Consider the following 16,227-nt stretch of genomic DNA (forward strand, 5'->3'; position numbering starts at 1 on the left):
GCAATTTTCCCTTTTCCCTTGGCCTCATCCATGCGCTTAAAACCTCAGCGGTGTACTTGAGAGGGTAATTTATTGTTCCGAGCGCTGTCGAGCTTGGAAGAGAAGTTGAACTTCCCGCTTCTGAGGACATGTTGACTTTTATCTCTTTTTTACCAGCCCAGAATTTTTTAAACATACTGAGCATGAATTATAGTTAGGTGACTAAAGATTCATTCTGGCTGTCTCCATTTAATTTAACCTGATGCTGCCCTTTTAGGTTATCGCACAAGGATTTGTCTTTCCTTGATTATTTGTCTTGACGTAAGGAGACTTCACTACGTTTTAAATAAATCTTTTTATTAAAGAGCCTTTCTGCCAAAATGCATTGTTGTTCTTTCATTCAACAGTGTCTCAAGATTTGTTGAACTTCAGTTTGCTTTTTTTTTCATTGTAACATGAGGAAGCACGGTTCTGTTTTTCTTAAAGTATTATCTCATAAATGCCATTCCAACAAGTGGTGTGACTAAGTGCAAGAGTGAGGTATCCTGTGTGGTATCTTCACCATGTTTATAGTAAAGCCTTGCAGTGTCTTAGCACAGGTGAAAAGGTGAAACGATAAGCATTATCTTGGACATATAATTGTCATGGATAAGGCATGGATAATTGACATGCATGCCACAATGTCCAAATGTAAGCGTACTGATGACAACCAAGCTGCATTTAGCCCCTGGAATGTGCGGAGGCCATTCTAAGACATTTGAACATCAAACGGTGCTCAGCTCTGTCAATCTAATAGCTCTGAATATGGGATTTATTGGCTCTCGCGGCCCAGCAGAGAGATGAGGGCTGAAAGCAAAACCAGATTTTCTCTCCTGTATCAGTTTCTCCTGTGTCAGTCATGCTCAGAGAACTCAGGAAAAGAGGTGAGCTATATTATTACGTCTGATTAACTACATTTTAATGAGTTCTTCTGCATGCTATTGTAGACTGCTAGCAAAATAAAGACATGTTAAATAATGTCCATAATGTGAGTTGGGTTGGCTGAAATGTCAAAGATTACTCTAGGTTGCACTGTTAAAAATGTAATAGGTAATATAACTATAAAAATTACTTTAATAATTTAACACATTGCATTTTATTATTTCTCTAAAAACATCTTATACGTCTGGAATTCATTTTAATGTTGACAGAAGTGACAGTTAGTGCAGGTGCACTTTCAGGGCGATGCATCACAGCTGGTGTGGTTTGTATGTACATGGTAAGATGATTTCCTATTTACCTAAACAGCTGAGAATATTTTGTTTGCTTTCATACGTACACTTGCTCTTTGATTAATAGTCGCTTCACCAGAAAATCACCAGAAATCAGTCACATTTGCATTAACTTCATAGAGACTCATGGCACAATCATAAGCTGTGGGACAAGTGAAATTTCAGATTTACCATTAATGATAGCAAATGATAGCACGCCAAATATGGGGAAGATAGGGCAACAACTAAGCCAGACGTTGAGGATCTGATTTGGGCTCCTCATCCTCAAACCCTGAAAAATATCATCTTCTTACAGGAAAGGATGGAACCAAAGGAGTTCTATTTATCTCTGTTAACTCTCCAAAAAACTCCCTGTCCCTGCTTAGATAGCCTTGCCAATTCACAATGATGTCATCCCCCTGGCGTGCGGTGATTGATGCATCCTGGCTGCCAGCTCCGTACTAGTTGGAGGCAGGGGAGCGGTGATAGGCGGCTGAGGTGGAAAAGGGGTGAATTTTCCAGAGATAGAGACATCCAAATGTGAACAAAGCACAGCATGGGGTCAGTTCAGAGATCGGGCCAAGATGTCGCATACCTACTGTATTGTGAATGTGCTGTTTTTAATGCTGCGGCTCTCTACAGTCAGTTTTGATGTTTCAAAAACGTTCACAAGCAGAGGTCGGTGGTAACGGTCTTTCTCTCTAGTGTGATAGAGACGCCACGGGGGGAACGGTCCGGCTCTGATTAGGTACGAGTACTCCATCTTCCCTCTGAGTTCTGTTACATATCAAGGGAAAGGAAGGAAGGAGGGAGATGGAAGGGGTTACTGTGAGTCGAAGAGTAAGTGTTTCATAGATACTCACAGAGACGTGCTGAGATGAACACAACGGGGAGCCCCCGTCCTCCTGTCAGCATGCCAAGTTAGCTCTGGTGCTTTAATGGCTCTATCTTACACACTGCTCTGTTATTTGTGCCCAAAAGGAGACTGAAATTGTTTATCTATATGAACATATATACCCCACAAAAAGTAAAAATCCAAAAATAGAAAATCAAACATTTATTGGTGGATATGGATTGGACATGAAGACATCTAGACATCCTGCTAGAAGTGTTTTATTTATATATATATATGTATGTGTGTGTGTGTGTGTGTGTGTGTGTGTGTGTGTGTGTGTGTGTGTGTGTGTGTGTGTGTGTGTGTGTGTGTGTGTCTGTACAGAAAAAGCAGCACAACTCCTCATCAATGTGACTTTTTAATGGCTTGTTTCCCAGAGGTGGACATTATTACCTCTGGATCAATATCATTTAAAAATAAACATCTATGTTGACACAAAGTCAATGTTCCTTCACTGAATCTGTAAATGAGTAAACACAACGTCGCGCTTTTCAACTCAGTATTGACAGATTCACAATTAATTAGAGCGTGTTTTCTGTTTTCTCTACATTAAAGGATAACAAAGAATTTAAAGTGGTGCATATTTAAAACTCAAAAGTGCTCCTGACGTTCTCTTAGCTGGTTATCATTTCTGTTAGTTTGCTGTAATAACGTGAGTCATTGTGCCTTATGATAGAGAGCTCGTTCCAAACAGCTATTGCTAACATTGTCTCTGCATCGCATCTCTCACATACATAGCACATATGAGCTACAGTCACAGTGTTTTGTACTCTTATTTTGATGTATTTTGCAATAAATATTAATATTTTATTTGATAAGTTTACTACATCTTTATGCTTGTCAACATATGTTATTTACCTTTAGCATTATCATTAGGTAATCATTTGCTTGCGGGGAAGTGTTATGTTAATTTGTCTGCTTTTCTTTTTTTGATTAAAAATAAGATTATATGTTTTGCTTGTAAGCCATTGCATTTTGTTGCTTATATACAGATGCAGAATGTGTGTTTCTCTGTGCCTCTGCAGGTATTTAATGCATTTTAAATGTCTGTTTTTGTGTGTGCGTGTCTTGATTTACTCACGGACATGTTTGTGTGCTTTCCTATTTGTTGGCATGCAGAGTGCCTCAAACGTGTCAGAGGAAAGGTGTCCGCTGCTACACAATCAGTATCGGCCCCTGCTCCTTTTCACTGTGGTCCGGCAAGTGAGACTGAACACGAGGCGCAGGGAATTGAGGTGCATTGATCTGTCCTCTGCAGCGTCTCCCTGGACTGGTGAAATCATTAACCTCTCTGGCACAGACACAGGAAGCAACAACAGAGTATCTTTGAGAGGTTAATTAAAAATAAAAGCACAAGGGGGAAGGGCAGAGGGTGTATTCACCAGGGAAAAGTAACTGACTTCCAAATAAGCTTACTCCAATATGGATGTCTGTGTTCAGCATGCAATAAACTATAAGGAGTAGCTACTTTTTCTTTTTTCTCTATCAAGCACACCAACCAGGTGAGCCCAGGTGGACAACATTAAACTTTTACCTTTTAGTCGTGAACAACAGATAAAGGTGATCTAGAGAAAATAAGCCTCATGGAAATATCATGGAATGAAATATTACAAGACATAGTACAAGGAAAGGTTCATTTCACTCATTTAGTGTGTTATCACAACAATTTGTTTTTTTCCTTTACTCCTGGAATTTCCATACCCAAACTATGAAATACCTGGTTCATCATGTTTGATCGCAAAATGATTGCGCAGGCCACCTGGTGTCTCCAAACACTGACCAACCTCAGCCATCCTGTGTGAAGTTGTACTATTTTAAGCACATTGTTATAGTATAATGGACACATTGGAAGAAATACAGTATGGATATTACACATGTAGATCAGCAATAACTGACAATATGACATTTGATAATACACAGCCATAATTATTCAGGTTTTTTAGAAACAACTTCTTTTTTTTACAGCTTTTATAGTTTCAGCCAACATTTTAATCACCTATCAAAACTATTTCTTATCATGGTATTAAGATCTGTGAACATGATGACTTACTGTTTGAGCAGTCAGGTCACGAGACAGATGGAAAGCAAGACAGGAGCTAAGCAAAATTAAATTATGCAAATCACTTAGTTTGGAGATAAAGCAGAAAGTGAGCATACTGAAAGTCAGTCTGAGGTCTGTGCAATATTAATAGATATCAGAAATTATTTTGTTCTCTTAGAAAAGGTTGTTAAAACATATACTGTATATAATTGATGCACATGTGGAGCATGAGGTGGGTATGAAAAGAAAACACTCATAGTAAAAACTCATTTGATAGCTAATACACTTGTCAAACATGAGGCCCTATGGAGTTGGTCATTTTCATATACCTTAATTTTATATAGTCAGACCCTAGTTACTGTAATAACGTTACATTTTTCAGTAACATAAGAAAATATTGTACTACATTCAGTATTTATGTTACAGTTACAATTGTGTTATTACCTGGTTTACAGTGGCACTTCAGCTATCTGCATGCCAGGTGAATAGAAAGAAAAAAATATGAAAAAACATCCTTTTTTTCTTGCACACTTGCGCTACAACCAGTAAATTTCAGTTCGTGTTCAGGAGGAGGCAAACGGTGGATCGGTCTACAGCTTAGATATAGACATGACATTTATTTTTATTGCTCAAAAGGACAAGAACACAATGGCAAACTGCAAACTTCCCCGGGACAGAAACAACTGCTTCATACTGCTAACACAATTTCAGCTCTTTGCAGGCATCTAGACTGATAGCATGCTAACGTACAGCTAGCCAAGAGTCCAGAATGGCGTTAAAGTCAAGTGCATGCTGATTCCAACTAGGGCTGGGTATCATCACTGATTTCTAGAATCGATTCCGATTCACAAGGTCCCGAATCGATTCGATCCACGATTCGATTCGATTCGAATTCGAATTGAATCCAGTGAATTTTGCCTCAGACAGTCAGAAATATTATAATTCAGATCATGCATCAGTACATTTCCATAATTTTATATCTATAAAAAGAAAGCTGACACTTGCGAGACTTTATCAAAGGTGTAAGCATCGGCATATGAACATTACCTGATGCTACTGAAGTAACCAGAGCAAAGTTACAGAGGTTTTATTAGAGACACAGTTAGGCGTTTTGCAATTTTGCATAATTTTAAAAAGTTTAAATTTGTTCAGTATCAAACAGCAGAAATTAGGCTTTCTTTTCGGAAGTAAGTAAAAGGAAAGAAACAGCGCCCGACAGCGCTGTAAACAAGGGTAAACTTGTGCGCAAGCGAATAGTGAAGAAAACAGATTTTTAGACGGGAAACTGTTCTTGAAGTATACTGAGAGACAGAGAGCGAGAGAGAGAGCTGTGCATGAAGTGTGATTTTATCGTGGTGGAAGCAAAACAGCAAAAGTAAGAGGGAATTCATGAATCATGACAATGTTTATGTGAAGCCTAGTTTGGATCTTCTTTTGCTGCTGGTTCAGTCAATATTGTTTGGAGAGTGATAAAACAAACCTACAGCTTCAAAATCGAGCGCAAAAAGGGCGTAAACACAAAGCACGCACCCGCCGAAACATCAGAGTCAGTGAGCTGCTCTCATTTAATGTTTTAGCTGTTTGGTGGTTGTTGAAATTTTGTGAGGTTTAACCTGAGATTCTGGCATTTTGGGCAAAATAAATTTATATTAAAAAATCGATTCAGGATTTTAATGAATCGATATCACGTTATCCAAGCCGGAATCGATTTTAATCGATAAATCGATAATCAAAACCCACCCCTAATTCCAACCCAGCAGCCAGAGATCATTGTGGGAGTCACTTTGAAGTCACTTTGGGCTGTTTTTTATCTTCGCTTTGTGTTGTTGGCTTGCATGTTTGTCCTCATTAGGAAAGAGATTTCTGTTAATGTGTGTATATTGTCACCCGGTAATTATGACACATGCATTTCTGGCCTTTCTACGGAGTAACAAGAAAGTAATGTAATGATTAGCGTAACAAATTACTTTTCATACTTTTCATTAATAAAAGAAAAGTAACAAATGATGTGCAATATATCACTACTCTGGTGATGAACGTGAAATCTTGTTGAGTTTGAAGCGATTGTTTCAAACATCTCCAACCACTGTCAGGATATGGATAAAATAGTGATAAAAAAAAAAAACAGTCAGCCTGCTTTCATCCTGCTGCCAATTATAACTAGCAATTACTCAGAAATTCATTTTAAAAAAATGTAAAAACCAGAAATAATAAGCTTCTTGCTCATTTTCAACTTCCATATTCTTCCAATTTCCTAAAATATTTTCTAACTTATGGTTTTATTCACTTTCTTAATGAAATACTGGCTGTAAACCTTTGAAATTAATGATATTGTGGTTGAGCTCAGATGAGAATAAAACAGAGCAGTCCATACCTCTACTGTAGTATAGGTTGCGCAAAAACTAATGCCATATTGTCTGTACTTTTATTTTACTCAAGAGTAAGTGTCCCCAGTATATGACCAAAATCTGATGAGCTTTTGTAAGCAGTTCAAAACCTAAACCATATAAGAAATAGATGAAAACAAGGTTATTTTGATATCTACACATACCAGAATATAAGCAATAACAATCTATGGTCAGACATTATCCCATGAAATGCCACTCAGCAAAGATGCCTTCAGTATCTGTCAGTTCCCAGTGGGTGTGACAGCTTCAAGACAAATAATGGCTGATGTTCAAATGTCAGTAAGATGTCAAATCAGTCGATCTGATGAGGTTTGGGAGTCACCATCGATAAGGCTGGTGTTAAGAAATTCTGGACAATTTCAGCTTCAGAGGACAGTGACACAAAGTGAACTGAACACTCTGGCAGGCCGTGTCGACTGCAATGGCCCAAGTTCTGCCTGAATTCATACATTCTTTATGAATTTGTTATTGAAAAGTCTCATTATGTTCATCACAGATATATTGGGACCAATGTTTCTTTACCCAATATTGCGTACAGTACAAGAGAGATTATTTAAGAAGCCGCTTCATTAGATTACATCCACACACAGCAATGAGTTGTTTTATTAGCTTTCTGCTGTTGTTTACAGCATAAATAGGTTAGGTGCACAATTGTGTGAAAATGTGATGTGGATCATCTTGATAGGGCTGTTGAGTGGTGTTATTGCAGTCTGCAGTCTATGGGAACACTCGGGAAATGATGCTTCTTCTGTCAGGACAGCAAAACCCCTCTGCCTTTGGATCATGGGTAATTACGGAAACTCTGCTGACTCAGGAGACACACAAACCTATATGAGCCCTACACACGAGAAAACAGCTCGCGTATCGGCACAGGCACACAGACGAGCTCGTGTTAAATTTCAAAGACTTACTATAGATTGATTGCGTTGCTCCTGCACAGACTGGAGATGGGAGTTTCAGCTCAACCAAGATTTCTTAGAGCAGGACAGAATTCATCTTGGTGGATAGAAAAAAACTTTGTGGATACTTGATCATAACCACACGGTGTCACATTTTACTAGAGCAGGTACCCCTTTAGTGTCACTTAATCATCATAGTCCTGCAAGTGAATCCTTTGCAGCATCTGAAATGTTTGTATCGTCTCTGGAAGAGGGGCTTCTAGATCTTCTTTAAAAAAGGAGTTTTGATGGCTTAACCTAACCAAACATTCATTCAAAATAGCAAAATTAATAGTCTTTAAGTACCTGAACACATGTACTAGGGTGAAAGCACCGTAATTTATGCCACTGCCTCCCACTCTTCCATCCTAATGTATACTTTTGTGCACTTTTATATTCTTCCTCTGTTGCAAGTTTAGTATTCTGAAGCACTAACTTACACACTGAAGCTTGAAATGTGATAAGAATAACCACTAGCCACATGTAGGTATGTGATTTGAGTGTTTGAATCTGTTGAAACGATCTTTAATTTCAGATGTATAACAGTTGAAAACACCTCACTCATAAGTTTTGTCTGGCTGCTTAAACAACAGCTTTGGATTTTATAGTTAATGCTGCTGAACTTTTATGTACGTGATACTTGCTCTTGGTTGGTAAAACTGTGCCAGTGATCATAAAAAAAAAATGCCCAACTATTTTCTCTGCAAAAACAGACTACAGCATTTGAGCTGAGGCTCATTTGTAGCTTGAGCAGCAGGAATTACTGTAAGACTTTTCAGTGTTACACTGTATAAGAAAAAAGTCTCCTTTTGTTTCCCAGAGTGAGTTTGACTCGCTGAAGATATTCGTATTATATATAAAAAAGGGGGAAAGATAAATAGTATCAACCTATTTTGTTATCCAGCCAGCCAGTGCTGCTTTTTTCCATTAAATGTATAATATATATATTATTTACATGTGAAATCATCTTTGAGGAGCCAAATATATTCTCACAAAAGTATAATTGTTCTTCAGTATTTCTTATTGCCTTTTGCTTTGGGTTCATGTGAGTAGTAACCCCTTTCTTTGAATCTGCCTATTAGCTTTTACAGTAACTCAGATAACATTTAGTTTAAGTCCTTGCCTGCTCAATATGCTAGAAATACTAACTATTGGGCAAATTTAAGATAACAGACTGTTCATCTTCGCTGACAGCCACCCATGGATCTCATAATGTTTCAGAGAGGAAAAAAGAAAAATGCTTTCTCTGAGCTAAAATAATTCCCAGGTTTATTAGCCTCTGGAAATTGGCTTCAGTGGGAGGTGGGAAAACAAATCATTTCAATATATACCCGGGTGTCCTAATGTTCATTTCAATGCTGTCACTTAGAAGGGAGGAGGGACAGATAGCAGGCATTGTGCTGCTGACAGGATTGGCTTTGTGTGTGATGAATGGGGCTGTCACAGACGGTGACAGGTTTGTGTTCAATACATGTGGATGTACAATACGCTCTGCATCCCATGACAAGCTGGGAGGCTTTTTGTCCCGATAATCTCCATATCGCTTCATTTCTGGCTGCTTATGGCGGATGTGGTCACTGAGGGGTGTGTCATGGCTGCTGCACACAGACTGTCGATTCTCTGGAAGCAAAAATGGGACACCAAGTTGACTGATGTGTTAAAGTGTTTTGGTGGTTTTTTTGTCGTTGTTCTTTCCTTTTATTTTTCAAGGCAAGGAGATTATATGGAAAATGCAGATTAAAATTTGGGGGTCTACAAACCTTTCTAAGGTCCTATTCATGATTGACACTAACATTTTTAAGGCGAACTAGTCATAAATGTGCAGCCTGTAAGTGCAGGTCTAAATACACCCAAGGAAATTACAAGATAAGCCTTTTTTGGAGGTTGAAAATGAGCAATGAAATATCTCACTTAAACACAGAGATCCAATCACATGTATTTAAAAGCATCATTTGCAAAACGAAATTTGAGGATACATATTTCCATCTCTTAAATATATTTGCCTTGACTCTATAACATGTAGAAAACTGATTTATGAATTTTATATAAGTAAATGTTTACAGGCAGTATTTTACATTTGCAAATTTGAACAGAAAAATACTGCCTAAACTACTGTTTAAAATACTAAAACTGAAGTAAGGTTTGATGACTTCATCACGATTGCAATTTGTATTGTGATATAGCACATACTGCATTTAAGAGGCAAAATGTTATCGGTAATACGCAGCCCACATGTGGCTTATAAACATCTCTTAGAGGTGAGACATTCTAAGGCAGAGCACACCGGCCATAAATCACAGGTCAAACAAAAGTTTAGAAGCCAAATCCCATCACACACAGCAAAATCTCCAGTGTTAAATTAACACTGGAGAGTGTCTATATGGGTCCACACCTCTGAGTGTTAAATACAACACTGTTGAGTGTTAAATTAACACTTTTGACAGTGTTATATGTTTAAAAGTAACCTAGTCAGTTTTGAAGATTAACAATGGCTAACACTGAGCAGTGCTGATTTTCTAACACTGGAAAATAACTCAAAATGTTAGAAATATTCCAGTGTTAGAAAATCAGCACTGCTCAGTGTTAGCCATTGTTAAACCAAATCGTTTTACGTAGTGAGTCAAAAAGAGCCTGCAACAACCACAAAGCTAATGGAATCAGTTATCCTGTAGCCAGGCATAAGACTCAAGGTGACGACAGTGACAACATGGAAAATGTGGTAAGACTTTAATAACAGACATAAAATAAAGCAGAGAAATTTATTAAAATGGCTCTACTGCAGGAAATAAAATCATAGAGGAAATGAGTGGGTGTGAGTGGGAGGGTGAATGCATGCATTTCTGTCTACCTACAATTTGTATTTGTTCAGACAGACAGTATTGGGGGAATGAGGAGGTGAGTGAACTTTTGGCTGAAGGTCATGCTGAAAACACTTAAGACTTCAAGCCTGAAACTCTATGTGAAAATGTATTGTTTTATATTGTAAATTGTTATTTAAAAGTCAAACTAAACTTTCACTTCAGCTGTTCATGTTGGGCGTGAGATTGTGGTCCACACGCTCATTGCCTAAAATATACCAGACAATGGTTTAGCTTTTCAGAGTTAAACCCCTCTTGGTTGTGCTTTTGAAAAGAGAACTGGAGCACAGATGCGAGACAGTTCTTTTTCCTTTCCATGTATTAGTTTCTCATAGTTTGCAAGTGACTGTGAGCCCTTTTCTTAATATTTATGAACATCTCTAACAGAGTAAATTATGGGCACAGATTGGGCCAAGACCTCGCTTAGAGTTTTCACTCCCTTAATATTTATCCTTCCCAACATTTTTTTTTCCTATTGCTATTTTTCCTGTTTTCCTGTCCATTACAATACCTCAGCTTCAGGAATAACCTAAGCCAAAGAGTTCTATGAAACAAAGATTATGGAAAAGCACTAAAGTGTTTAAAATCTGTGTTTTTAGACTTCAACAGCAATGGACAATTAATTTTCCCAAGTGGCCACATGAGAATCTGGGACCGTTGTGGAGAACCACACCAATAAGCTTATAAAGAGATAAACTCTGCTTATGTATGATTTGTTGTGAAGCTTATTTTTGTTTAATATTCATAAAAAGATCTAAAAGGGATCAACTTTTCTCTCAAATCATTATAATATCCAACAGTTTTTTAAATTTGTTTTTTTTTACTTATTTTTTTACTTTTGTTACTGTGCTGCATTTTTCCATTAACCTTAGTAATTAGTCATTATCAGTACAGGAGCTCCAGTGAGCTGTAGAGCTGAGGCTTTCCCCAGAGTGGCTGATGTCAGCATAGCTCTAACTAAAGACAGGTTTTATCACTTAGTCGTTGGGTTTGCTTTTCAACTTCTTATACATTATCATGATTTAAATATCTCGGGGAATAAAAGGAATGTCTTCCAAGAGAAGCAGCTTCAATTTAAATCTTCTATGAAAAATAGGAAGCAATAATAATGATTTAACAGCTGGCTGGAAACATCCAGGCATGTTTCAGTGGTGCTCCTCAGTACATTTTAATAGCTTATAATTCACTTATCTGGACACATTCATGATTCTATGAAGCGCATCACAATTAAGCCAGACAACAATGTGCTTGCTAATAATTCTCAGAGTTTGTTTTATCTTGCTGTGTGAGAGGTAGTTTTTGCATCAAGACAATTCATATTTCACATTAGGTCTTAATCACAGGAATTGAGGCTATACATTCTTCTATTAAAGGACTAAAGTTTCTGGCAGTCAGATTACCCTTTGGCAGTATCTTAATCCCCGTGGTTCTCCAGGTAGGTAAAGCAAACATGAAATGTAAGAAAAAAGAACATCCTTTACACATGTTGCCTTCTCGTGTAAGTCTCATCTGAGATCAGAAAATGAATGACAACCTGGTTTTGTGTGCTTTTTAAATCACTGCAACTGCACTTCAAATGCATCATATTGTATAGGATATGATTTTACAAGTAGGGAACTGTATGATATAAGAAGTGAATCAGCAAACAAAGGTTGCACTGACTTTTTGTTCTACATTTATATATTTATATATTTTTCTCAGACCATCAATGACAACACAACATGCCAAAGCTTTATTCAAGTACATAGTACAACAAAGTGTGCAAAAGAAAACCAGTGAGGAAAAAGTACTGGACTTTGCCTTATTCATGCAATGAGGGGTGTTTTTGATGTAGATACGAATATAATTTGATGTAGAGACTAATTTAATTTACTTCAAATACACTCCACCTGTATTTTATTTGAGAATGCCCACCAACACTATTTTAATACCAGAAATGTTTAATTTCTGAACACTTCCCATCATATCCCTGACATCTGAATATTGATACTGTATGTGTAAATAAGCTGTTTAACCTTTAACCTTAATTTTAAACATAGGATAGCACAAACTCAGTCTAATGAGACGATTGATGATGTGGCTGGGACCGCATTCATACATACACTGGAAATGATCTCACATTCTGATTAGAAGCCAAATTAGATTATACATATATATATATACATATATATATATATATATATATATGTATAGATAGATAGATAGATAGATAGATAGATAGATAGATAGATAGATAGATAGATAGATAGATAGATAGATAGATAGATAGATAGCTGGACAATCGGGTACTCTGGAAGTTTGAAAGCCTTCATCTGTAAACTGATACAACAGTGACTTCAAGAATCACTGGTAAATCCCAGATACTGTGGTTTTGTAGGCCAATACTGATTGATGGTTTTGGATTATAGCTCCCTTTATCCAGTGTTTTTTGCCACCAGTATATTTACTATCTTTGGATCCATTTCACATTCAAAGTGTTTATTCTCATTAAAGTAGAAAATCAATGGAAGTAACAACTACTCACATGTACAGTATTTGACATGACACAGGATGATCCAGAAAAACACGTTTTTGTTTTTGCAGGTATGTTCAAGAAAAGACCTTCAACATTGAAATATGTGAAAACAAATGTAAAAATAATACTTATAGAATATCAGATCAGAGTTCTGACTGATAACTTTTTTTTCAGCAAGCATATTCAACTTTCTTCTAACCCCTGCATTTTTTTTAGGTTCAGATACAACAGTCTGGCGTCAGATTATTAATGTGGTTTTAAGTGAAAGCACTCACTGTGTTTTTCATGCAATCCAATTAAGTATCATAAGTCTTAAATGTGCACGTTGTACCCGATGTGCACATTTTTTACTTTACTTCCCAAAACCTAATGCACAGAAACTTGAGACACAGCGCATGTCTCTACAAAGTTTCCCTCTCGGCACTGGATATGTACTTATCCTAAATATTGTTTGACCTTCCCAGTGCCCAGCTATTACTCTCTTGTGAGTCCTCGTCACCCCTCCCAGCCCCTTCCATCCCCTCCTCTTTTTTCCGCAGTTGGATTTTTTGTTGCATTAATCCCACAGATCAGGTGGGTTTTGTCAACGTGTTAAACTTTAATACTTTGGGTCATTTATCTTTACGGCCAAACTCGAGGTCTGTCAGCGACCAGACGAGCTATTTCCTCATTTGGTTTGGGAGCAAAGTGGCGCTGGAGAGAGCAAAGGAGGGGGAGAAGGGGTGGCAGTGGTGATGGAGTGAAGTGTATTGGGGGGGGGGGGGGGGGTTGGTGTAGCTCACCACTTAATGAAATCCTCATGTGAGGAGGGAGAGGAAGACTTGTGGTGGGGTAAAGGGGTGATCTTGGAGGTCGAGGCGCCACGCCATCTTGAGAAAATGACGCCCCTCCAGAGAGGTGGCGTCACTTATTCATTTATTGTTTTCTTGTTTTGAGGAGCAACTCTGGCTTGTAAAGAGCACTGGACGATGTGCCCCTCATTACAGACTGGGCGCTGCATCAGGGACCCGCCAGGCGCCCAAGTGGACATGGATAGAATTGCAAGTGATTAATTTGCCGAAGGTTCCCCTGGAACTTGGTGTACTCACACAAGTATTTGTCTTCATTTGCCAAGATATGTACAGTGACATGAGAAGATAGGCCTTCAGAGTCCTGGATGCCATGTTTTGTTTTGGGTTTTTTTCTTTCATAATGGAATACAAAAGTTCAAGACCAAAAAAAAAAGGAAAAAGGAAAGGAAAAAAAAACACAGGCACACACTGTATGATCATTTGTTGCTTGTTCATTGCTTAACTGTCAGTCGTGTTCATGAGCTACAGAAAAACAAACCATTTTCTTGGTCCATTTAACAGCTAAAACGATGGAACTAATGGACTAATAATGAGTGTCATTATGCTAAAACACACATTTTGTTTTGTGGCCTGTGCAGATGCAAATGAAATGTCAGTGCCATATTTCACTTCTGTAATTGAACAGGTAATTACAAAACCTACAGATACAAAATACTGAGAAAAACATGAACATGTATGCATGTCTGTTATTCTTGTTGCTACTGAATGTCAGTTACAGGAAGAGGCTTAGGACAATACTTGGATTTCTGCTTTGATTACCTTGGAAATGTGGTCTGACCTTCATCTGAGTGACAATTATAGACAACGACATTCTGAATTAATTAACAGCATACATACAGTTTTATTCTAAAAAAAAACAACACTCTTCTGAAACTATGTCCAATTAAGAAGATGAGATTAGAAGTGTGGATTGTATACTGCCCATCCATACAAAGACATAAAAAGTCTGCTCTTCTGAAGACAGCATGGATAATGTGACCCATGCCATGTCGTGACCTCCAACCAATTGCGGCACATTTCTGCTTCTCCCTCAGCCTCGTTCTGCTGGAGGTTTTTTCCTGCTAAAGTGGAGTTGTTCCTTGCACTGTCACCAAGTGCTTGCTCAAAGGGTCTCTTTGATAGTTGGGTTTTCACTGTATTGTTTTAGGGAAATTACCTTACAGTGTAAAGTGCCTTGAGGTGACTGTTGTTGTGATTTGGCATTACATAAATAAAATTCAGAATGCTTTGATCAAAACAACATTCACACAACCTTTATAGAGGCATTGTAGACATGCAGAAATCTGGAAAAGACTACAGATGCACTTCTGAAGATCTCGATGTGCTAACCACAAAAGGACACATTGTCTAGAAATTTGTGAAATTCGAGATTGCTACTCTCCCTAAGAGAGGCCAATCTTCAAAGAATATACCAAACACAATTCTAAATAGGGTTTAAAAAACCCCAAAGTGTAACAAGAAAACATCTACAGATAGCTCTGCAATTTATTAAACTATCCATATTGTATGTCCACTAAGGAAAACCCTGAATAAAAATGGTGGTATTGGAAAGAAACCTGTTCAAACACACAAACACAGACAGCGAGAGAGAAAGTATGTAAAAATACATGACATTATGTTTGCAGGAAAATAAAAATAAATAAATAAAAAAACACTGCACACCTATCCCAAAGTCACATTTCAGCTGTGAAGCATAATAAATGTGAGCACTTGCTCTGATACATTGAGGTCTTGACACTTTGCGGCAGTGAACGATGAATTAAAAACATCATGGCAGCCCTGGCTGGCTGATGCATCATGAGAATAACCAAGTAAATCAAGAACAGAGTTGCTGAAAACACACACACAAAAACGTGCTTTAGAAATGTCCCAGTCAGTCCTGACCTTAGCCCGATGCTGCGGGATGACCTCAAGAGGGCTGTTTAATCAAGACATCCCACAAATATTGATAATACTGAAAAATGTCTGCTGAACAAATGATCCTGCAATGTTCCCTCGGTGTTAGGAAAGTATTTTGAACAGCTACAGGAAATGCCTTATGTAGGTTGTTACTGCTAAAGTTACAGCATTTAAGAGTTCACTTATTTTTTTGTAGCCTGCACTGTTACTCTGTGTATTCTGCAATGGCATGGAAAGTACAAGAGTTTATGTGTTATTGGTTTTAAATCAGGGTCAGATAGCACTTTGTCAGTAATCAATACTGGAATTCTGGCAGTTCTGGATTCACAGTTCTTTTCTGTTTGTGTGTGTTTTAATCTTGTTTTAATGAGCTACTCTTAATTTTGAAAACAAATTTAAAAAAATTAAAAAAAATTATTTTAAATTCTCACATTAACTGAAAGATGCTGTTAGTCTTACTTTTGCAAAATGTATGCATAATTTAAAATAAACAAAGAATATTACACTGTTACTCTCAAATAAAATGTTGTAGGTTGCAATGAAGCAATTGTCAAATTAGAGTCATCTTACCCAGCTTCCCAGGAGAGAGCTAC

This window comes from Simochromis diagramma, unplaced genomic scaffold (assembly GCF_900408965.1).
Source record: "Simochromis diagramma unplaced genomic scaffold, fSimDia1.1 OVJJ01000585.1, whole genome shotgun sequence".
In the NCBI taxonomy this organism is placed as follows: domain Eukaryota; kingdom Metazoa; phylum Chordata; class Actinopteri; order Cichliformes; family Cichlidae; genus Simochromis; species Simochromis diagramma.